General features: G+C 36.5%; 2 long non-coding RNA genes across 3 annotated transcripts in view; one reads left to right on the top strand and one right to left on the bottom strand.

The window, feature by feature from the left end:
* Positions 1-26,275, bottom strand: part of LOC129419615 (uncharacterized) — a 353,983-nt gene that overhangs the window by 176,135 nt on the left and 151,573 nt on the right. Inside the window, exon 5 of one of the 2 annotated variants that reach the window (XR_012357711.1) lies at positions 84-172. The exons of the other annotated variant lie outside the window; for it this stretch is intronic. This is a non-coding gene — a long non-coding RNA (uncharacterized lncRNA). The remainder of the gene's footprint in view (positions 1-83; positions 173-26,275) is intronic. 2 annotated transcript variants of the gene reach the window in all.
* Positions 4,272-10,137, top strand: LOC129451069 (uncharacterized). Its single transcript, XR_012357706.1, has 7 exons — positions 4,272-4,564; positions 5,015-5,177; positions 6,190-6,266; positions 7,186-7,222; positions 7,313-7,454; positions 7,657-7,783; positions 8,903-10,137. It is a non-coding gene; the product is annotated as an uncharacterized lncRNA (long non-coding RNA).

Below are 26,275 nucleotides of genomic sequence, written 5' to 3'. Positions count from 1 at the left end.
AGGATCAGATTTATGGCTAAGTGTTGGTTTGGTGAGGCGGATGAAAAGTAACCTGGAAGCCTCTGGTATAAGGTGAATCTTACTTTTGTGGTATCTGATCTATCCACACACACTTTTCTGGCTCTGGTCAAATTTAAGCTGTTGGCTTTGAGGTTCGAACCTGGCTGTTGACCTTTAATAAACCACATATTTATCTTTATCACAAGCTTGTATTTCATAGCATTGTATATTATAAAAAAGTGTATTACTTAAAGCTAGTGCTACCTCACAATTAGTCGCAACTAATCGTTTGCAGAATAAAAGTTTTTATTTACATAATAAATGTGTGTGTACTGTGTATAATATTTATGTTTATATAAATACACACACACATACATACATGTATAATTTTAAGGGGAAAAAATGGTATAATAAATATTTATATTTATATATGTATACATGCAAATGTTTCTTAATTATAAACATGTATATACACATGCAAATGTGTATTTATACATAATTATTATACAGTACACACACATACACTACCCAGTCTCACAAGGTTTCGTGATATAGCCACATCATTTTTTGTCTTTTTTCGTGATATTATCACAAATTTCCGCATTTTTTCGTGATTGTATAACGAATTCCTGTTTTCGTGTGATTATCACGTATTGGTTACTCCACTGCTTCTTCCTATTTTTAAACCATTGTCGCTTCGGTTTAGGATTAGATTTGGTGCTTGCATTAGAATGTCACTTTATATATTAGTTTATACTAGTGATGCACCGATGTATCGGCCGCCGATATTTATCGGCCGATTTTTGATGAATTTGAAACCATCAGCATATCGGCAATAGCACGAGAAAGGCCGATACAGATTGTTTATTAATTAACTGCATAAAGAAAGCCATTACATGTAAAAAATGAGTTAAGGTTGTTAATAAAATAAATGCTGAATAGGAAAAACCACCTTTGAAGGTTGTCATGCAGTCTTATTATATTTGTTTTAGCTTAATTTGTGCCTCTCTTATTATGTTGGTCAGTTGAATGTTAATTAGATCCAATCCATGTTCAGTAAAAATAATTTGTTGCAGAAATAAACTAGTTAATAGACCAATGGTAAAGTATTGTATACAAGTGTTTAATATCGATATCGGCATCAGCCAGAAGTTGTCTGTTTAAATCGGTATCTGCCAAAAAATTATATCGGTACATCCCTAGTTTATACTTTTTTTTCTGATTTATTTTTTCATATGTTGCCTGGCATTAGGGTTAGAGTTGGGTTTGGGTAGGGATGTCATTTTATGTAAATCTAACCCTAAACCGAAGCGCCAATAATAAGAAAATAGGACAAAACAGTTGAGTAACCAATACGTAACAATCACACGAAAACAGGAATTCCCCACACGATCACGAAAACACGGAAATTCGTGATAATATCACAGAAAAAGAATCAAAAAATTATGTGACTATATAACGAAACTTCGTGAGACTGGGCTGAAATATACTATTTAAACAAAAACCTTGTATTCTGCGAACGATTAGTCGCGAATAATCGTGAGGCAGTACTACTTAAAGCTGCTGTGTTTAACTCTATTGCATTACCAACTGCAAAGTAATAATAATAATAATAATAATAATAATAAAATAATTTATTTAAAACAATGGCCTAGTCTTGCACTATGCAGAAAAACAGCTCATCCCACCCCAAAATCCCATTAATAGTCAAGTCAATGTTGCTCTGTCAAACAGCACTTTTATAGCCTCAGGGCTGAACTGACTCAACATTAACGCTTTTGAAAGATATACCAGCAACGATGTGGTGCTTTTATGTGACTTGGATCTAAAACAATGCAGACAGTAAAGAAAAGAAATGCTATCGGTGGACTCGGTTCACTCTTAGCAAATTTCTTCATTCAATATTTAAATTCAACTAACAGATAGCTTTAATTCTTTCTATATTAAAATTATTATTTTTTTTAAAAATATAATAAATAGCTCAGCAGTTTATAAAATGTATAAAAATGCTAAAAAGGTTTTTATGTGCGTGCATAATAACAGGATTGTGCATAATAATGACCCAGCATCGACATCCTGAAACACAGTGACAAGAGAGCGGCAAAAAGCCGAGACTGGAGCAGAGGGAAGGTTATCATGTCACCAGGTGTCAGGACTCTCGCCCATAAAGCACATTACACCAGACCTTAGAGAGAGAAAACGAGGAGAGAGAGAGAGAGAGAGAGAGAGCGAGTGAGAAAATGAGGGAGGGAGAAAAAGGCTAGAGAAAACTGCTATTGACCTTTGTGGAAGAAAGCTGACATCATAAAGTGCAGTCTGCTGGCGACCAAATGGGAATGCCATCGCAGATTAAGGACTTTTTAAATTATGCATTTGGTTCAGACTCCCAGGGCGAGGCGGGTGTATGAGAGATGGAGCCGTGAGAATATAATGCATTTAGTGGCAGTCTGCTAAAGTAGGAGATACTCCAGAGAGCGGCTAACTAACTGGGGTTTGCACAGGGAGGGCGAGTTAAGTGAGGTTGGTCATCAATAATAGTGTGTTAAACTATACGGGGTGTTTCACTAATTAATACTAAACTGTCAAATTACGGTGAAGCAGTGATTTAACAACACCGAGAGGTGCTGTGTGTGTATGTGTATGCGTCTGCCTTTTTCGGCGCATCAAAAGAACTGTAGTTTTCTTCAAGATGAATGCCGAACTAAACTAATTAAGCTCCCAGCATGCGTGCCACACACATACCTGCTGTTTGTATTGTGTTTGCTTCGAAGAGTTAAATATTAAACACAATATTTCCTTTATAAAGTGTGCATTAGGCTCAGGATGATTTCGTGACCTAATTTTGTAAGGCGGCTTCACTTTGTCTTACAGAAATTACAACAGGAAAGATAATTTTTTATTTTACTTTTCAATCCTTATGTGTACAGTTTCCACTACAGTTAGTAAATAGTACAATTATGAAAAAAATCAAGTGTCTGAAATATATAAGAATAAGATATTTCTAAACATGTATTCACTAATAATATGTATTAAATGATGCAGTAATTGTTTATATTATTAAATAATTATTAAGCTGTAATCCTAGCACAATTATTGAGTTTTATCAAATAAATTCCCCTAATTCTTGTTGTTATTAATGAAGGTATTATTAGCATACCTTCCATAAACGTATGCTAATATTTTACTATAATTTACAGAGTCGTATAAAATGATAAATATATATTCTCGTGCGTGTTGGCTAAAGCAGTTAATGCAGCAGACCTGTGTTTGAGGTAATGGACAGTTCAGCAGGGCCAGAACAAAGGGTGCACATATGGGTTGTTGACCTCGAGAGCACATGCTGTATTTGGGGTGAGGTTAATTGTTACCATAAAGAAAATGAAATTCATCTGCAGTGTACAGTAATTCATGACCCTCCCACAGCATGTAGCTTCATTTGGGCTGAAGGATCATCTGGGAGTAACTGTGCCGGGCATTCAGAGGAAATGAGGTTAAGATATGTCCAATTTAACACCAAACCGCTTCTAAGTCACTAATTACTGCACAATTAACATTTGTCTCATTAGCAATCATGGACAAATGTACAGCCAAAATTTCACTTTTTACATCTTGCAGCCAAAAATGTATTTTTTATGGGACTTTTATCTCTATGGGCTCTATCTTACACCCTGCGCAATTATCATTTTCACGTTTAGTGCCATGTTGTTTAAATAGCAAATGCATTTGCGCCCCCTTTTGCACCCATGGGCGTTCTTGTCTGAAAACGAGGTGTGTTCAGGCGCATTGTTGGCGCGTTGCTATTTTGAGGCAACTAAAATAGACTACGCCATTGACCAACAAAAACCAGTCTAAAGTCAATGCCGCAATATGTTTTCGTTATTTAAAGAGTGCATTAGTAATATGCGCCTATAAACGGGACGACAACGCGGGTTTGCTTATCATATACATGAATGCGCAGCAGTACAAAAACGCTTTTAAATATGAAAGATTAAATGATTGAATGTAAAAGAAGATTATTGAGTCTCTTGGACATAAAATTATGAGACGTTAGAAGGCACAAAGAGCTGCTTCACCTGCAGGCTGGTAAGTAAATAAATGCTTTGCTTTAAAGGTGCAGTGTGTAATTTTTAGAAGGACCTCTTGACGGAAATGGTAAATAATATACAGGGCTCCAGACTAACATTTTTCAATAGGAGCAGAGTGGCCCCCAACTGAAAATTTTAGGGGCGCAACCAGAAAATTTAGGGGCACACACCGTAAATCAACATGCACTCTAAAAAATCCTGGGTTATTTTTTCTACCCAAATGTGGGGTTAAGCCATTTGGGTAATTTTTTTGGGTTATTTTCGCAGTCTTGGGTAGTTTTTTGGGTAGTTTTATGTAACCCCACCACTGGGTTATTTTCTGGGTAATTTTCACTGAGAGTGGAATCAATACACCCCCTCCCCCTCCCGGACTCAACAACCCAGCTCATTGGGTCAAATCAACTCGGCGCAGATTCAGGTGCAGCACCGGCTGACTGAATTTGAGGTGGATGCAGCACACTAATATTTGGAGAAATAAGGTTCGTATCAACATATTTATTCATATAACATATATTTTTAAACCTATTTATACACGTATCATAATATCGAGGGCTATATAAAGACGTAAGTGCCATTACATGATTCAGTTTTACATGGCATTAAATACGCCGCCAGCTTCGTTCGTTTAGGTTGGCTTGTTTGATATGCCCGTTGGATAGTAAATACGTTTTCTACTGTTTTTGTTTAATGTTTTAAACGTCCCCTTTGGATAAAGCCTTAAGTTTCTTCTTAACTAACGTTATATGACGACATTTAACGTTACGTTACTTCAAAGCCCAGTTAACTGTTAACTTAAAACGAGATTAATGTAAGTTAAAGTAAATGCATTCTTTGCATTTTCAGATTATTAAAATGAGATTTTTGACAATTACAGCCGTAACAAATCTCTGGTAATTAATTTCTGAAAACCATTTTTTGTACACGAACAGTTAAAGCAGCCCATCCCCCGCTGTACATCAGTGCTGCTGGCTGGGTCAAAACAACCCATTTGCTGGATCATCTTTCGCGGGGATTTTGGATCGTCAGAAGGAGAAATACAGCAGGACTTTACAAGCAGACATTCTTCAGCGGTTCTTTTCTGGTGAAATAAGGGTCTGTATTTGTCTTTGTATCATTTAATCGATACCTATTGGCAAATGTGTTGTCCAAGAACGAGGGCATTTCATTAACGTTACGTTTAGTCAACAACATCAGTCGAGTGCTTGAAATAACTTTTTGTGAGCAGATGCTTGTTTTTACCACAGAACGGGGTAACGTTGGACAATATATTTATTAATATGGTTATAATGGCGATTAACATTGGACTATAATTATACTTTATTATTATTATAGACCGTTTCATCGGACGCACGCGTGTCGCTGGTACGCGTCTGGTGTTTACTTCCGGTTTAATGGTCTGACTAGTGCCTCAGATGAATTCTGGAACAAATTACCTCGTCAAAAACAACAAATCTCTTGGTTTCCTAAAGGCAGGGGGAGACGGCGATCATGACCATGTGAGGGGAGGTTTGATAGCCGATTTGTAGTTAACATTGTATACATTATAATACACATTTTACTTAGCAACGTTTGCTCAGTGTAGTTTTTATACGCTTTAGCTATGAAATAAGAACTGAGGTAATTTACTTTTTGTTTATTTTGCTTGGAATCAGAAATTAACTACTCTAAAAAGACTTTGTTGTTATTTATTCTTAGCGGAGTTTACTGGAAGTTGTTTATAAATGACAGGATTCAACTAACTTTAAAATGTCCATTAAAGCCTAATCACACTCTGTGACATTCAAATCTGCGTCCGTGCTTATCCAGCGAAAGCAGTTTACGTGTAACGTATGAAACAAACATTCAGATATATGTTGTTCTGGAAGTACTGGAATAAATCTTTATAGTTCAGATATAAGCACTGCTGTCTACGAAAATGATCAAAAGAGATTAAATCGTCTTTTCGACAGTGACAATGCTTCAAATATAGTTTCTCTTAAGTGCAACATTATTGCCAGCAGGTGGTGACAAGTAAATTAAAAGGTGGGGTGCATGATCTCTGAAAGCCAATGTTGACATTTGAAATCACCTAAACAAATGAATAAGTATGAATGGTCTATTACAGGGGTGGCGAATGTCGGTCCTGGAGAGCCGCAGTCCTGCAGAGTTTAGCACCAGCTCTAATCAAACACACCTGAACAGGTAAAGAGTTACTAGAAACCTTCAGACGGGTGAGGTTTAGGCTCTGTTTACACGTACATGGTTATTTTTAAAAACTGAGAGATTTACCTTCGCTTGTGTCCCTCGTTTACACGCAAACGGAGAACTCGCCTCTGAAACCGATTGTTTCTTAAAACTCCGGCCAGAGTGGAGTTCTTGAAAATCTTCGGTTGCACGTAAACTGAGACAAACAGATGTTTAAGCAGGCAACGTCACAGAGTATGCGCCAGAGCTTGCATCTACGTCAAAAGTGCGACCTATGTTTACATGTGACTGCTACTCTGAACGCTTCCAAGATCACATTTATGTTCGTGCAAACTCGTTTTGTGTGTTTGTATTTGCAAATACAGCTGCTCCATTATGTCGAGGAGCAGAGACGAGTGCTCGGAGGTCAGAAATTTTACGTGTGTTTGACTTCATGCGGCGTTGCAAGAACCGACAGACGAATAATGTCAAAGTAACGCGAGAGCGATTTGAAATTAGACCTCTACGTGTGATTCCTCAACTCGCTCTCGCGGTACTTTGACGTCATCGATCACCTACTGCAACAACTCCTTGCTCCAACATGAAGAACCAGTTTGCATCACCACCAGCGCTGCCGGTGATTGGCTTATGTGGGCTTGAGCTTCTCTTGACGGCATATATGCACGCGTACGTGTAAATAAACACTTTTCTGAAAACTGACATGTGTGCACAATATTATTTTTGAAACCGGAGAGGTTGAAATGTCCGTTTGAAAATAGCCGCCCACGTGTAAACATAGCCTTAATCAGGGTTGGAGCAAAAAACTGCAGGGCTGCGGCTCTCCAGGACCGACGCCCGCCACCCCCGGTCTATTATCTATATTGATAGAAAAAAAATGCATCACTTACAGCTAAAAGTTTGTGTTTTTCTGTTTTAGGTGGTCTGAGTTTCCTAGGCTAACTACCCCAGGCATGGTATGTTAATATACTGTCCTTACCCTGTGGTAACAAGAGTTTTATTTAGTCTTTTTTTAGAAGTTGTTTTTTTGTTATTTTTGCATTTAGATTGCACAAGACTTTTACACATTACACCAGGATGCAGCTCCAAAACTCTTCGAGAAATGGCTCCCTTGATATACCGATAGGATCTTGCATTTTTCTAAACCAGAAGCAAAGCTTCCATGTTCAGTTGAGGAGATGACACAAGGTAAAGTTTCTCAACTATTTTTTATGGGCCAGATTTACTAATAGCAATTTAACAAAGACACCCACTGATAAATTAATGAAGAAAATTTTGACAATAATTGCTGTTGGGAGATTTGGCACTTTCTCCACTCACTTTCATTTATTTGCCAGACAGTTAACCGACATTATCTGAACATATTGCTTTTCAATTTCTGCTGCTACAGATGCAAAGGGATATCTTGCATTAAAGCTGCTCCCTGTTTTGCTCCCACCTCCACCCTTCAAAACTGCCAGAAAAAGTCCGGCCCAGCATTGATGATGGCAAAAAAAGCTTTCATCGACATTCAGCCTGTAAGTACAAATCAAGAAATTTACTTTAATACTTTATTTACCAGGTATTTAAATAAACTACCATTCAAAAGTTTGGGACATTATGTTAGTGGCTAGGGATGCAACGATTATAAATTTTGATGGTACGGTTATAGTCTGATAAATAATCACGGTTGTACGGTTATTACGGTTATTATGGACTCATTTTTTTTACAACCTTAATGTAAAAAATCACATGAATACATTTTTTAACAATTGCTAAATTCTTTTGTATTTTCAGTTTGTGTATTTTTTCTGTAATTCTTGGACAAATGTTAATAATAATAACCTAGCAGGCTTTGACTTAAACAGTATAGGTGCCTTTTGAAACCTGTAGGCTATTCATTTTAATGATCTTTTGAATAAATGTAATTTTATATTTGGACTGAATATATATTATAATATATTATAGATATATTATAAAACTAAATGTATATTATTTTGATTTGTTTAAAGTATTAGTAAAAATAATAAGAGCCTCTCAAAACGAATAATAACACAGGGTCATCCTGGACTGGGTTCTGCGAGTCATTTTGTACTGGCAGCATTAACGTGTTAACTCATGCTATTAATTCATAAATCATTAACGCGTTAAAATAATTCAACGTTATTAAATGCAGTCAGACCACCAGGAGCCCCGCCCGGATTTGATCCGCGAGGAGGAGGTTTTTAATGCTGCACAGACCGATTGGAGTGTGGCTCTTTCACGCACCCATGCAGGCACGCACACACACACACCAGATGCACGAACTACCAAGAGACGTGTCACGCGCACATATTCTTTTGAACGCGGAGCTTTGTCATACAGTGCTCTAATGAGCATGTCGCATGCCGCACGCGCCTCTTGGTGGCTCGTGGATCTGGTCTGTGTGTGCGTGCTTGAAACAAAAACACGCGGTTTAGCGGAGGCTTTACGGTTACTTAACCGTGACATTTTAAAGCGCGATTAATAGTGAAACCGGTTAATCGCTGCATCCCTATTAGTGGCTGTCTTAAAGTGGGCAAGATCAAGGTGTAATAACTCCCAAACCCATCACCCATACCCACACCCTGACACCCCCCAAGTTTCTCCTTAACTCATTTGCATTGTGTGTCCTTTAGGTTGGAACAAATATGATGGAGTACCTCCAGCAGGCTGAAGCATCAGGACTTTACCCTTATTTCCTGTCACTTGAAAATGGACACATGAGTCCCAGGCATTCGTCATCCTTGGAGGAGAAACTTTGGACAAGGCACTTAGATTGGGGTAGTAGAAGCACTACATTCTTGCAAGTAAATGACAAGAGGTTTTTTTTAAATAGACTGGGTTTCAGGTACAAGAGTTATCATTTTAGGTTTTTTACAGACTTAAAGGTGCTCTAAGCGAATCTGTGTGACGTTACTTTTTGTTGATGTTTGAACTCTTTTGAAACAAACGGAGCATAGCTAACTCCTTCCCTCCCTTCCGTGCTTTCATGAACGCGCCCAACCCTCACCCCCAAATGCTTCTTGTCGTTAATTGGCTGGAACACTTTGTTATCGTTTCTGGTGCTAGGTTTGGCCACTTTATTTTTATTGCAGTTTGTGGAGCCTAGGCTGTCTACAGAGATCACGTTTTTTACAGTTTGCTCAGCGGACAGGCAGCCAGCAGATAGTGAGGAGATGTTTGCTGTATGTAACAAAAAATGTTTTATGGTCTAAAACGCGTGAATTCGCTTAGAGCACCTTTAAGGAAGAGTATTACTTGATGAATATTAATGACATGTTTATGAAATGTTACACTGGCAAAATGCTGTATTTCATAGTTTTTTTGTGTGTGTTCATAATGTAGACCAAAACAATACTGCTTTGTAACAAACAGTTGTTCTTAAAGGTATTTAATGAATTTCATGATTTTTTTTTAAAAATGTTAAAACATATAGAGGCGGTTTCACAGACAAGGATAAGACTAGTCCTAGACTAAAGTAAATGTAAGAGCTGTCCAAACTGAAAACTACTTGCACTGACATATCTTAAAATACACCAGTGCCCTTTGTTTTCCCTCAAAATGCACACAAGTAATGTTTTTATTAAGATATGTTTGTTAAAACTTGTTATATTTCCTAATTAATAACTAAGGACTAGTCCTGACTTAAGCCAATCCCTGTCCGGGAAACCACCCCTTACACTTTTGCAATTAGAGGCAAGTGAAGTTGTTTAAAATTGTTTAAAATTGTTTAAAAATGGAATTTTATTTATTGTATTTATAGTTTTGTATGAACTCCTGAATTTTTGATTGAGCTATTGTGTACAAAGTGTACGTTACACACATTGTATTTGTTACATTACACAAAGTGTAATATGCTAAAAAATATTTATGAAAAATAAAGTTAATACAATGTTGACCTGTTTGTTTATCTTGTGGTTTTAATTTTAAATGATAATTTTAAAAGGAATAAAAATAACCCTATATACATTTTTAACCCATTTATGAAGTCAAATTAACCCATCATTTTAGTAAAAAATAACCCAAGTTTTGGGTAGAAAAAACAACCCATTGGCTGGGTTAAAATTATTAACCCAACTTCTTGGGTTAATTTAACCCCATATGGGTTCTGTCCTATATTTACCCAGCAGTTAGGTTAAAAACAACCCAATTTGGGTTGTTTTTAACCCATTGTTTTTTAGAGTGTGCTAACCAAATATTCACATTTCTACTAATTTCCACTGTATTACTAATAAATACTTTAATGATAAATGCAGAAACTATAATGTGCTGTTTTCAAATTCAGTGTCACATCACCAAAAAAAAGGGTCAAATTTACTGGTCACATACTGGCGACTGGATGTAAAATTCAGTGGCACAGTCTTAAATTTTGGTGGCAAAATGCCACCATTTGGTGGCAGTCTGGAGCCCTGATATACAAAACTATATTATCAGGGGTGTATAAATACCTTTTTATAATGAGCTGTTATGTTTTTATTACCTTAGAATGAGACGTTTTTATCTACATACACAGAGGGTCCCCTTACGTGGTAGTCGCCATTTTGTGCCGCTATGTTTCTACAGAAGCCCTTAACGGACAAACTTTTTTTACTAAGTTGTCTCTGTCAATTACATGTTTTTCCGGTGGCGGCTACCGGCATAGCTTCTCTATGCATTTCAAAAGCGAGGGGTGAGCGGTGGACTGAGCCATTGGTTGCAATGTGCAACCTCACCACTGAATGGCGCTAAAATTTACACACTGCACCTTTAAACAAATGCATCTGTTTTTAAATGTTTTTTTTAAATGCTACCTCACGGATTTATTGTACATGATGACTCTGTACCTGTGGATATGGTGAGATGAGAAACATTTTTAAGTAATGCTTAAAAAAACTCTTTGCTTAAAAAAACGCTGTCCAAGTGCTAAAATGTGCGGAGAGCCGTTTGTAAATTCTTTATCTCCTGTTTGTTACAAATAAAGTATTTTTACAGTACAAACTTTTCTTACATACTTGTAAATAATTTTTTGATGATATTGGATAGCCATACATTTAAAGCAATTAAAAGCCTGCTTTTTTACTTCCATGAGTAAAAGAAAACGGGTTTTAAAGGTTTTAATAAAAAATAAAAATTTTAATACAAGTGAAAAACAACACAATTATTTAACATTAATCTTAAACTGGTGCTCTTTTCCTCCGCTTAGTTTTTCAGTTTACAAAGTCCGTCATCTAAATAGGGATTAGACATAGCGCCAGCTCAACAGGCTTTTAAAGGGGATGAGAGCTGAGACTCTCATTGGTTAACTGCACGTTACGACGAAAATACTCCAATTACTCATTAAAAAAATAGGACCAACCCTTTTCGACCATGCACTCGGTGCACAAACCATTTTTTCCGTCGTTAAATTACCAAAAGTGGATTCGGAAACGCCCATTTAGACATTGCGCTGTGCGCTTTAGACAATGCGCTTAGATCGTTAAAATAGGGCCCTATGAGTGTATGTCTCTCATTCACTGTAATTACATTTGTGTTATAGCAACCATTATAAGCTCCCATATTGGTCAACAACTCTGGCTTTACTCTGTTTGTTCTTCACAACAAATTGACAAACTGTGTTCAAAGACGCCATCCAGCCATATTCCCCTCTGTCAATGAAACGGAGAAGTTTTGCAAACATTAGCAACTTAGATGTTCAACACATGTCTGACCTTTCCAAATGCCATGAAGAAGTATAGATTCCAGTGAAAAAAGGAAAATGAAAAAGAATAAAAGCTCACAAAAAAACGAAAATGTGATAATGTGATATCTCTGACTTCTGGGGGTGTCTGGCGTTTCAGAGGGATTTCTAAAGGTCACCAAGAAGGGGAAAGTATATTCCTCTGATGAAAGTGGCCCGGAATTTATAACATCCCTGGGATCCAGTCACAAAAAAGCAGCAAGGAAAAAACTTCCAATCTAAACGATCCCCTCCATGTACAATCAATATCATGAAAGGTAAAAAGCGTGTTTGTAATTTATGAAAACTAACCCTCCCTGTCTCTCTTTAACATATGCACACACACTTTTTGTAAAGTGCAAGAAAAACAGTAAGATATATCTCCTTTATGAATTGCATATAGATTAACTATATTTTTGTGACATTTGCCTGAAATGAATAATTTCTAGGGTGATGTGGACCCTAGGGATAAATAGAGGAGAAATAAATGGGCTATTAAGGGAATATAGAAATCCCTTAATTCATACTTAAGGAAGAGGTGGATTTTCTGTAAACAAAGAGCGGGTTAAGAGGAGACCAGCAGCAGTTAGGATTAATTTATTGACTGCAACTCCATGGTATTCTCTGTTCATAATTTACAGTCCTAATTAAAGTTTTGAATAACAATCCATAATCGTGTATTCTCCTTCAAAAACTTAAAACAAAGGTGCAATAATGATTTTTAAATTAGGATTTATAACCATTAAAAACCTCCCCAAAGTGCCTTAAATTCAATGAGTACTACAGAATAAAGAGTAATAGGAGAAATATTTTACCAAGCTTGGTTTTTTATGCAAACAGAAGGTGTATTTTACTGCCTATCTTTTAAGCCAGTCCATTGTAGCCGGTAGCAGGAGCCTGGCAATACAATATTATATCAATAACTAGGTCATGTTCCTATAATACTTTCATCCTTAGTGTATAAATATTTTAAACTGTGATGTATTGTGATCTTTCACTCGCTTGCTTTTTATGTTCAACAGACTTTGGTGTTTTGCAGTTTTATTTTTAGCGTATTGTAAGTTTGAATTTTGGTTCAAAACAAACAATTAAATGCGTGTTGATGTAATGTTATAATACGGTATGTTGGTATACAGATAGAGATGCTTACATTTGACAGTTTTCCAACTCCTAGATGTGCTTTTTGCGCTTCATTTTCTTTATTGTTTTGCATAACAAGGCTTAAGCATATTGGGAACAGAAACATGCTTAAAACGATTACATTTTATGACAGAGGCACAGAATAAAGAAAGAAGCTACATTAAATATAGCAATGCTAATCACAGTTGCTTGTTTTAACAAAAAACGCTGAAAAACTTTAACAACTCTTATGTTTGGTTTGTGTTAAGCGATGTTATACTCTCATTAAAAGGCAGCAATTGCGCAGAAATGGCGCTAAGCTGCAGATTTACATTTCTCAGGCCGTTCCACTGTGCGCGACAAGAGCTGCCTAATATTTAATGTGTTTTTTATTTGGGAAGATGAAAGGGCTGTGGGATTTCTCACACGCCTGTGGGTTGTCAGTGCTAATAGAAAAGATTGGTGAATTGGTCGGAATCTGGGAGCAGAGTCGTTTTGTTAATCCTGCTCCTCTGTGCTGTGCTGAGACTGCTTGTATTTACATATGCAGAGGATCCCGCTGTTACGAGAGCTCCATTCAGCAGACAGCGCAATTAATCATCCCCAAATCCTCCTGCCGTGCAACAGATGACCCCAGCCCGACGTGCTGCCACGGAGAGAGTGCAGGTGTGAATCAAGTTGCTGGAAAAGCTCCTCCCAAGTCAGAGCTCCCCTATTTGTGCTTTACTATCTTTCTTGTTATTTGTTTTTAACAAAGTTCAATCTGTGGATGTCATGGAAGTGTTCACCTTGACATGTAGACATGTTTTACCTCTCATGCAACTTGATGATGTACAGAAAGCTATTTTTATGCTAGCAACAACATCACTATAGTTATTTTATTTTAAATTGGTTGTTTTATCCTAATGCCAAGTTTTCTGATACTAGAAGAAACAGTTATTAAACTCTGTGGAGTACAAATTCAGAATTACTCAACAAAATATAAATATAATTGTTTAGACATTATTTTATGGTGCTGTTACAGTGTCTACATTTAAGTAATAATGGTTACTAACATGTACTTACTACAGGGTTTGGTTTAGGGTTAGTTGCATATAATTATGCATAATTTATTACTTTGGTACTTTTATGTAACATGTAACAAAGACAAGGTAAAGTATTACCATATTTACTCACTCTTATACTATTCCAGATGTACTTTCCCTCCTCAGCCGAACTCTAATAATTTTATATTAAATTGCCATTTTGTTATCTTATATGGGGGTGAACATGCATATGACAACAGTCAAGGGACACACAAAAACCAATAATATTTGATGTTATTGTCGTGCAGCAATATTTGAGATTACCTTGCTATGTTGTTCTGTGCTTTGATGGATATGTTACATACTGATTGCTAAACAAATCAAAATGTTAACCGTTTTCTCTAATAAATGTATCAATTTGCTTACTTGAGTCATCTGGATTACTTTATTGATGAATGAATGGGATTTTTGGAAAAACATGATAGCATTATGATAAACAATAATACATTTTTGTCATATAGGCCTACATTTAGGATGGCATGCAGGTGAGAAAGTTATAAGAGAACCTTCATATTTTAGTGAAGTATTCCACACTAATAATAGAAAATATTATAAAATATTTCCAGGAAATATTTGCATAAAATATTAGTCAAATAAAACCAAGGTCAATTGGAGACTCTATAAAAAATGTTGATGTTCACCATCGACTTTTAGTTCAAATATTATATTACTACATCATTTTTTCACAGTTTAAGAAGGTTAGTTAATAAACACACACACAGCCGTGGGAAAAATCAAGAGACCACTCCAGTTTTGACTTCAATCATCAATTTTAGATGTATTGAGACCATTTCAGTCTAGTCTTTGTTGAATTTCAACAAAAGCAAGCCTTGGGAGTGACTAAAAGTCAGTTTAAAAAAAATAAAAATAAAAAAAAAAATAATAAAAAAAAAAAATATATATATATATATATATATATATATATATATATGTTTTTTCCTTTTTCCTAAAATGCATGCAAAACATTAGTTTTGTTGTTGAAATATGAATTTGAACTTGTTTTTTCCAGAGGTAGTAAATATCGGAAAACATATTTATTTTTTATTTATATTTTTGTTATTTTTACCATGTTTTCCCAATTAAAATTTTCAGTAAATAAACGCAAATAAAAACATAGTTTTTATTAAGAATTTGGCAAAAAATGTTGTTAGCAGCTGACAGAATGAAACAAAAAATATAATTTTACTTAAACACATACCTATAAATAATAAATCTATAAAAACTGAAAGAGACCATTGAAATTAATTTTTTCAATGGCTTTATGGATCACTGGTGATTTGCTAGAGGCTACATGCATACAGCAGATTACGAAGCTTATACATAGTGTTGTTATATGCCACCTATTTTCACAGTGAGTGCCAAAACATTGTAAAATGACCAGTGCATTTCGAAGATTTTATTAAAGAATGTATTGGTTAACACAGACATTCCTGAGAACAATTTGTGGTCAATGACACAATAGGAGTGACCAATGAAACAGCAGGTAAAAAACCTTTAACCTTTCGTGGGCTGCTAATACGCTTTGTTGCTTTAGCGTCAGAACCTCGGCCAATCTTGGTGGAGAACAAACACAGGATAGGCTAAACGTGCCAATGGTGCATATGAAATTTTGTCCATGTAGACGAACTATATCGTTTATTTTGTCTTACCAATGCCTCTGAACAATACGATAACTTGTTGTCACAAGAGATACACCATATCCATTTAAAATAGCGCCACTGTTGCATTTTTCCACAAACGTCTCCAATCCAAACATACATTTCGAATCCTTTTGACATGTGAGTGACCGACATTAAAATCCATGTTTTCTCTAGTACTCTCATGTTATTAAGCCCTCTAATTCACCTTTTAACCAAGAAGCTGATCCTGATCAACAACAGACCCCCGTTCCCGACCTTCCAGACGAGAACCCCCAGGCCCGTTCAGCACAAGCAACGTCTGAAGAAAACGACCAGAGGAATGAGAAAGGGGCTGTGGGAAGATTCCCCCGACGGACTGCACAGCATCTGATGTTTTTGCCGCTAAACTTCCCCCTGGTTCTTTTCCCACCGAGGCCCTGTGTCCAAACACACTTTAGGGCCAGCTTGAGTAATTAATACACCTAATCACGTCCCTGTGCTGCTCCAATTGTGATGCTCTCAACCACAGCACCCGCATCATATTTCTGCCCCCGTTATTCTTTCCACACTTTCTAGCTCTCTCTCCCACACTCAGCTATTATGGATCCAGCTGTTATGTTTTCTCTTTTCCTTCAGCAATCAATAATTACTTTGATATTTGTGTAGAAGCCGTTGCGTAATCGATACGGGGTCAGGGAAAGTAAATTGCAGTCCCCTGCCTAATGATTTTGTTTTGCTTGGCTTGATGAGAAAGATGTTTATTATCTGATTATAAAGCGGCTTTATGTGTGTCAACTTTTAGCCTCGCCATTTATCAGGGGAGGTATTTTTTGCTGCCCACTTCACATCATTAGATTTTACTGTGACACGTAAGAAGGTAGGCTGCGAAATTCGCACCCTGACACTTGCCGAATTGTCTTACAGCTGTCGTCAGCCGATATCCTCCACCTACATACATTATTTTCATTAGAAGTGGAAAGATTCACTTTGCTTGATGCTATCGCTAGTTCATAAAAAACGCTTGATTGTGTTAACAGTGACCGAAATAGACAAGGATGGAAGTACTGACTCAGCCTTGAATTAGTCATGAGAGCAAAAAAATTAAAATCCGCTAATTTAACCTTTCTGTACAAATAAAAAGACAAACGGCAACTGTGAAGAGCTAAAGCCTGCGAGTCAAATGGCGTTTGATCATAACTTGATTGCTGTGTCTGTCTCACATGTACAAGTCTGAGCCCCGCAGCCATACAACATGTAACAAAAAGGGCCCACCTTCCTCTTGCCCAGCCCAAGGGCAACACAAAGCACAATAACAAACAGCCCAGGCAGTAGAAGCATCTGCTCTCCGGGCATGTGACTCTGCAGACAGATGTTGGAGCCCAGCTGTTAACACAAGATCATTTGTATGTTTGAGGAGATAGATCCCATTTGGGCTTCCTCTGATGATTATTTCCCCCCTTCTTCTCACAATAATCTTCCTACGGCTCTATCGCAGCCTGTTTCGCTCTTTCTCATCTTCTCAAATGCATACATGCACGCAGACACCAACACGAGTGCATGCTCTCGCAGGAACACACATACAGTGAAGACAACAATGGCTTCACTGTACTTCAGGCCCACCCTGCAGCATAAGCTCGGGATTTCCTATTATCTTCCGTATATGTGCATGCTTGCTTGCTTTCTCTTAGGCTTACTAATCATCACCGCAGATGTTCACGATGCAAAAAATACATCTTAGAGAGGTAATTCAATTAAAAAAATAGAAAAGATTAAGACTTTTATTTACTTGTTTTTAGTTATACTTAAACAAGCTTTATTATTAATAGCAGGAATTTGAACGTGTGTTACGCAATTTGTTTTTACACATTGGACTTACATTACATATAACTATACTGAATTAAATCACGTCTTCATAATTAAGCATTAAGGTTTCAAAGGCTGTGCTATATTTTAAATGCAATCTGAAAAGCACTTTACATTGTGCCATACTCTGTTTATTAATTTGATTAAATAAAATAATTAATTGTCATTCTTCTGTTATAAGATAACATAACAGTCCCTGACATGTTAACAGTATCTGAACGCTGCTATGCAACAAAAATAAAACCCAGTTACAAGTGATGCAGAGTAATATAGACAATATCATACAGTAGATGTGCTTTATCGCAATGAAGCCAACGCCACTATACAACAGTCAACTTTTTGAAGTTTACATAAAAATTTGTATTAGCGTTATGAAATGATTAAAGCAACACCAAAGAGGTTTTTTTACCTTAAAATAAAGTTTCCAAAAAAGTTTCAGTCGTTCATCCACTCGAAACGGGGTGAACGGCACTTTCACATTCGCTTTGCAGCCCTCTGTAGGCCAAAACCACACTAAAGAAGTTTCCAACCGTCGGGTCGCAGCCCTGTAGTTCGAGTGAAAACTACAAAAACTTGTTTTACGGCAGACCTACAATCCAATCAGAGCCAGCTATGCTGCAGTATTTATGACAATGGTAATGGACAATTACGCTTCTAACCTGCAAAGAGCAAAAACTCTTTATTGTTGCTTTAAATGTTGTATTATAGCTAATGATAGAGAATCATAATGATAGAAAATTATAAAAAAATTAATTAATGCTGTATTGTATTGTTGTATATAGCTAAAAACAAAACCGAAAAACATTCCTGTATTATAACATTTTATTAGATGGCTCATTGGAATGTTGTGACATTTGCAGGTTTATTATTCCCAGATAACAACCGCTTAAAACTAATAACACGGTAAGTCAGGTGCTGCAAATCATTTTGACAGGTACAGTTCAAATATTACACAAAATAAATATAAATATGTCTTTTAATAACATATGATATTATATTTACAAATGATTAAAGCAAATAGTGTGTTTTTTGATTGTCTTGTCTTATCTTAAAGATGCCATAGAACAAAAAAACTGTATTTACATAGGCAAAGATGAATAATAAGAGTTCTGTACATGGTAATGACATATTGTGAGCCTCAAGCACGTTTGTTTCTTCATTTTTATGTTAAACTTGTGCACGCAAAAGATTGCTGGAAAACAACCCAACATAACACCGACTGTGATGTCACATTCAAGATGTATGCCCCCCAATATTAAATTAATAACAAAGTTGTTAAAATGCTAAAAACAAAGTTGTGACTGCTGAGTTCGCACTATATGCTAGTCAATGCTATATGCTAACGTTTAGGCTGAAGTTCTACTATTGACGCATAGATATGTACACTAGATGTCGCCTTGGCTATGGCAGTTCATTGGACCGAATGCGTCAAATAGAGCCGCCATCTTGAAACAGGGGAGCCCCGCATCAGCGTCATTGTAGGCAATGGTGTAACAAAAAAAAAATCAGCATACATCATCATGAATGCGATTTTCTTGGTTTTCTTTTGCTTCGTTTCAACAGTCAGACATGTATTTAGCAATCCAGAAAAAAATTAAAGTTTTGATATGAGGAAAATCTACTTTTTCTAACTATAATGCATAGTGCTAGTAGGCCTAACATCCATACGCAGCACAAAAGTCCGGCATCATCCATGAATTTGAAGTACAGGCGGAGATAGCAGCTTTACCTAGCTACTTCCTATGACAAGACCCCTGTTCCAAGATGCCGACGGTTTTGACGCATGCTTAGAACCCCAAGGCGACATCTAGTGTATATATCTATGCTATTGACGTTACAGTTACGTTTTGCAGGTCCATACTAGGGGAAAAAACACAAACTTGCCACTCAGTAACATCCATTAATAATCTTCAAACAATTAGTTGTTCCTCAAAATCTGTATTTTTGTCTGATACAGGCTGAAACATATAAGATTTGTTTACTAACGTGAGCTACTGGCATGAGCCTCAGAGCAGAGCAATCAGAGCACAGCTTAATATTATTATTCATGACCCCTCCAAATAGGGCAAAATTAGACCATTTCATTCAAAGGACAAATCCTATGGTTGTAAATGGACATGTAAAAATGTTTCTGGATAACTTTTTCACTTACTGTAATAAAGTTCCATACCTTTTATTTAAGAATCAAAGAACAATTTTATTTCTATGCATTCTTTGGCACCTTAAAAACCGAAAGTAAACAGGTTTTCCTTTCAAAAGGTCTGCATTCGTTAAAAATTAGCAAAAAAAACCTTTTAAATGTTGTATTATAGCTAATGATAGAGAATCATAATGATAGAAAATGATAAAAAAATTAATTAATGCTGTATTGTATTGTCTTGTTGTATATAAACAGGTTTTCCTTTCAAAAGGTCTGCATTCGTTAAAAATTAGCAAAAAAAAACCTTTTAAATGTTGTATTATAGCTAATGATAGAGAATCATAATGATAGAAAATGATAAAAAAATTAATTAATGCTGTATTGTATTGTTGTATATAGCTAAAAACAAAACCGAAAAACATTCCTGTATTATAACATTTTATTAGATGGCTCATTGGAATGTTGTGACATTTGCGTTGGGTCTTGATCACAATGTCGGAACTTGATCACAATGTCGGAACTTATTTCTGCAATAACATCCGACTGCCTCTACATTATCCCTGACTAATCAAACAGAATTCTTTATTCTGATCATTTTGAGGATTGTATTTTGTATATTATTTTGTAATTTAAATAAAAATTTAAAAATATCAATATAAATACATTTAAACCAAATGCATGTGTGTCTTGTATGAAGGCATCTTGGCTTAAAGCTGCTAGACAACAATTTAAAGGTTAGCAGAAGCTTTGCATTTCATACAAATAAGCTAGTAACATAAATCAAATCAATATTTTGTGCTGATGTGGTAATGTAACAAGCGGGATAATGTCAGTACATTTATATATTATAACGAAATAAACCGTACTTTTTAAAAATCAGTTTAAATTCTAACCACCAAAGACATTCATCCATATGAATAGATTTGTAAAAGCTGTTGTGGTTTACATGGAGCAGGTTGCCTCATGGAGGCAGACATGTTGAGATCACATGACCAACTGAATATTAGGGGTGTATAGTGTATAAAATACAAACTGTATCACGATACAGGGGCTGTTGTGCGATATATTGCACTGCTTTACGGATATCATTTTAGGAAAGCTGTCATTGAGAACACACCACCATATGCAAACTTTGACAAAAAAAAATATTTTGGGCGCCCCATCCAAGTACTTCTGTCACTGTTTAAGTTCAGAGATAAGAAGAACGCTATCTAGTGGTCGGGATGTAAACTCCAAACAAAACAACTGTAAGGAATCTTTGCCAATATTGCCAAACAATATATTACGATACATTAATCTGCATTTTCTTACACACCTAATAAATATTACTCACTTTATAAATCTGTACCCCCAATATTATCAGTCAATTTCTCTACAGAATTAATTAATCATGACTGACTGTAAAAAGATCATTTCTACAAAGGAAATTAAAAGCCTACATGTCTTAAAACTGAATTGCCACTTTAAGCCCAGTACTTAAAGACACTTGCTTATATAATTGCGGAAATGTCTGTCCAGAATGTCATTTAGTGTATAGATCTCTTAACTATCTTTTGAATGAGTAAAGACCTAGATTAGGCAATTTTTAGTCTCGTATATACAAACAAGCTAGTAGTCTTATTATTCCAGTCTTTGTATTATGGTTTGTATTTAAACCATCTAATCAACTTGAATTTACTCTTATTGTTCTCATGTCAGAAGGGTTAATACCGTCTATCCAAGACAGATCTATGTCTTAACATGTCTACTCTTTGTAATGAAAGACAGGGAATCTGGCCAGCGAGTCATGCTACGTATATCTTTGAACTAAATCTCATCTGTCCTCCAAACCAAACAACAGCATCACGATGAATTACCACAATAATTGCTTTTACTATAAGAATGTAAAACTAAATTAAGATTAAGATGTTCAGCCTGAGCATAATTCATTGGGGAACGTGTTAAACATGTTTTTTTAAGTAAACATACAGAAAACATGCTGTATAAGAGAAGACGACACACAACAATGCGATGCTGCTTGCATCAGCTTGTAAGATCAGGCAAGAAATCTGTGCTACTCTATTACCTACTGTACACATATATTTAGCCACAAGGGGTGCGGTTTACCATCTAAGAATTCTGCTTCTTTATAATGAAATCTACTCGTAAATACACCATGTCATCTGCAGAAATAACCAAGTAGCTATGAGGGTTGAAACCAACCTCTAGTGTAGCAACAAAGCTGAATATAATTTTTGAAAAAAGACAAACACTGCATGGATAAAGATAGTATAATTAAGTCACTTGTTTTACTAGTGCTACAGTATTTACAGGGTTAACGCAACCATTATATTTTATGTCCTTTGACTATGCATAAATCAATCTCACTGTATGTGTAGAAAAAAAGGTCCATGTTTCATTCTGTTTAAGATAACAAAAGCAATGTCATTTTTAGCGTGACACCCCCTCTTGTATATATCAGACAAACCTGCCAGCGTCTCGCAAACACAATAAAGCAACCTGGGACAGAGCTGTCTGATTTTCCCTTTCCCTGACATCACCTCCACAAGGGCTTCCCTTTAATCCCCAGGGCAGGCAATGGGCGGGGTCAAGATCCGGGGTTTCTACCTGTTCTTCCTGACCACTTCTTCTGTTAAGAGTGGGGGGAGCTTTAAATTCTCCCCTCCTTGGTTCATAGTCAATTTGTTATCAAATCAAGCGTCGGGCGCCTGATTCATTGCTATTCAGCACTCTTGCTGATTTATATGCAGAATGTAAAACAGATGCCTTATGCGATACATATTTATGGTGAGCCCTGCTCACACAAGATTTATTATAGCTTCTTTCATCGGGGTGTGCAAGAGCAGCAACATGATGACTTGTATTTCCTCTCAGCTCTCAATGCCAAACTCATTAAAAAGAGGTGTGACTATTAATATACATTGTAATACTGACAACTCCTAATTTATAACCCCTCTGCTGGGGTGGAGAGTATTTCTTCTCCCCTCTATCCTTGTCTAGGGGATCCTTTTTTGAGGTTCGGTGCATGTGAACGTTTGTGTATGAAGGAGAGACGTGAAGTTTGCATTTCGTGAATATATATGCATTTGTCCGCCGAGCCCGTACGCGTCTGTGCGTATCTGCTTGCGTGTATGTGCGTATGTGTATGTGTGTGCGTGAATACTTCAGGCTGTGTTCCAGGCTCTGTGTTTCTCTGAAGGGGGGTGTCGGGGAGGGGGGCTTTGTTACAGGGCCTGCTGTTCCCCTCTATTGATTTATGGGGTTCTCTGCTTGTGTAGGCTCAGGGTTTATAGGCCTCAGGCCCAGGCATCTGAGTCTCTTCACAAATGTTCTCAGATCAGTCACACACATAAGCTGATCTTCAGATAATGCAAGGCCGCCGAGCTGAAGTGTGGATAACTTCATCTCAACCGTCCTGTTCATACGGGCGTTATTGAAATTGGTTGATAAAATGGACCTGACTTGGAGATCTGGGCTTTAATGGACCACTCTGTTGTACGGCTTGAAAGCGATAACAAGCAGATCACATACAAAGATGACGTTTTAGACTTCTCCATTAGGTTTTTAGTTGTGTCCTGATATAATGGCCTGTGGATGCTTTGTGGCACCTTCCATTGCACAGTGCACTAATTGAGCTTGGGCAGTGCATTTTTGAATCCTGATTCAGGCTAATGATATTTTAACCAGCAGCACTTCTATTGAAGAGACAGGGTATTCCCTCCACTAAGACTAATGAGAAAAGGTGGGCTGTTCTGCTCTGCTGGCAAGCTATTCATGCGCTGGGGGAGATGAACGCGGAAAAAAGAAAGGGTGTTAAAAAAGTTTCAGTCCCAAAGGCCTGTGATGGGTGTTTTAGGCCCTGCCATTGTGGCCTAAACCCTTCAAATGAGTGAATATTGAGGTGCTTAACTCAGCCCATCATGTGGGCCTTTATGTGCGGTGGGTGACAGCTCACTGTGAGAGAAACCTCCTTAGTCCATTTCTTTTCTGTTTCTTTCTTAACACTTTTCTCATTGGAGTAAAGCCGCCAATAGGCGATTGGTAAAATCCCCTTCGAGATGAGCTGGTTCCCACCCAGTATGATTAGCTCCTTATAGCAGACTGTTATGTTGAGGCCTACACACACATATGAATTTGCACTAGCACTAATAAAAGCTACAGTGAAAAACATTATACGTTTCTATATGAAGAGTTTGTTTCCAAAACACAATAAATCCATTTTGACTAATTGGGGTAAAAATGTGTTTTCTATACAGAGAAAGTGACAAGATTAAAACCACTATTTTCTGTTACAAACTTTCACATAGCATCTTTAGGTTATAATAACATAAAAAAATTCTAATCCATAATTAGATTTTCAAAGATTTATTATAAAAACTGATTATTTTTCTACAAAATGCAATAAATTCATGACAAGTTTTTTTCTTCAAAAATGATATAAATCTATTGAATCAATATATAAATGTGCATTCATCTTTGCCATGTTATATTCATTTAGTTGACTAGTGATATAGACTGATTAAACATTAATGGCATTAATCAAAACATTTACTTTGTCATATTAAGAACACTGTCATTGCTGCTGTTATACTTGGGGTGTCGTAACTGAACTTTTTGACAACGATCAGCTGTAAAATGTTTTGGTCCTGCTCGATTTTCGTTGACTTTGAGTAAAATAACGTACATTTTTTATAAGATCCCCTGGGGTCAATGTGTTAGCATGACAGAAGCTTGATGCTGCAGTTTAAGAACAAGCAACAGCCGACATTTTTCCTTCTCCCGAGTGCCTCTCACGTAAATTATTAGATTTTGATGGCTTACGTTTCACAGGTTTATCAATGCCATCAAAGTATTATTTTGTTTTTGTTTGTTTGTTGATCACGAAGTACAAGATAAGGAAAACTAAGATTCCGTGTATTCAATGCGCCACCATTGTTGTTTACAATGCTTGGAATGGTGCGCTGTGATTTGTTGAGCGAATTTATTGTATTCTGCAGAAAAGGAGGAGTAGCGTTTATTGCATTTTAGGAAAAAAAGGAGAAAAGATGACAGAATAATACAGCGAATATTGGATTTTGCTTAAAATTAAGAATTTACTTTTAAATACTGACCTGATATAATACTGATTTTGGCGGTAACTTGTATTTTTTTAATGGCATTTATCGCGTTTTGATACCAAGCTCTTCATATAATATATTGGGGTTGGTGGTGGTATGACCAAAAATCCATTTCACGGAATGAGTCATTTTATTTCATGGTAACAGTATATTTATGCTATATAGTGGATATATAGCTTTTCAATTCAGCTATATATTAGGGGTGGGAAACATTTGGACCTCATGATTCTAATCAGAATTGTTTCAGGGTCCTGGTTTAATTCAGAATCGATTCTCGACATAATAAACAGCATATTTGTAACGCCATTACGCCACATTTGCCCTCAAAGTCAAACTAGTGTTGGCACTTTGCTACTAGTCTCTGAACTGTCATATACTGTTTTAATGCAACTAAGTGCTTAATAAAGCCGTTCTTAATGACATATATGTTCTGTTTTCAGACCTCAAAACAAGTAAAAATAGTCACTAAACACCACTTATTATTTTACATGTTAACCAAGAGTCACTGCCACATCATCTGATCATCATCATTATACAGTACACTTACGCAGTGATTTTGACAGCATTACTGTATTTGTCTAATGCAGCACAGCCAGCACCTAACAAAATATGTGCATATTTTTACAGAAGTATGTTCATGTTCTTATGTCTATACACAGTCAGTGACAGATTTTGGAAAATGCCACTTGTACTCATTTATTGACAAGTCAGATGTGGTACAGTGAATTAAAGGTGCTGTTTTTTACCTGCTTCTCACTGAACAGAAAAAAGGCAGAGGAAGATCATCCCAAAATGTATTTTGTTTATCTCGCACTTTAGAATTTGTCAAACAGGCTAGATGTATTTGTTTTTTTCTTTCTCTACTGCTCATGTAAGTTCCACTATAGGTGCGTGTGTAGTGTGCACTCTCTAAACTGTCTGTGTTCTCCACCGTGTGCTGTTCTAATAACGTCACGTTTTATTTTGTAAACAAACTTTAAAAAAACAATGTTTGACATCCATGAAATTAACCAAATACTCTCGGCACGTATTCTACGTTCTTCAAATACTTTCGCTTCAAAATCCACTTAATCCCAGCCTCAGGCCATTCAGAATTACCGGTTTGTTGGCAGAATCCATTACATGCCACGTCAATATTTCAGCAAACTCCTCTAATGCATGGAGGACGAATGTAAAACGACCATGGATCACATATAAACTTGGTAGGGCTGTGACGATTAATGGTGCAAATGCATGTTTTCTCAATGAATGAATTTTAATGAATTACAGTGAAATGCCGCCACATCCAAAAGCCAGATGGTGCTCTTGTGCAGAAACTCCATTGTGCCGCAGAAGAAGTACCATTACAAACACTATTCCAGAAAATGTCTA

This window comes from Misgurnus anguillicaudatus, chromosome 15 (assembly GCF_027580225.2).
Source record: "Misgurnus anguillicaudatus chromosome 15, ASM2758022v2, whole genome shotgun sequence".
In the NCBI taxonomy this organism is placed as follows: Eukaryota; Metazoa; Chordata; class Actinopteri; order Cypriniformes; family Cobitidae; genus Misgurnus; species Misgurnus anguillicaudatus.
This window is presented reverse-complemented; position numbering and strand designations above follow the sequence as displayed.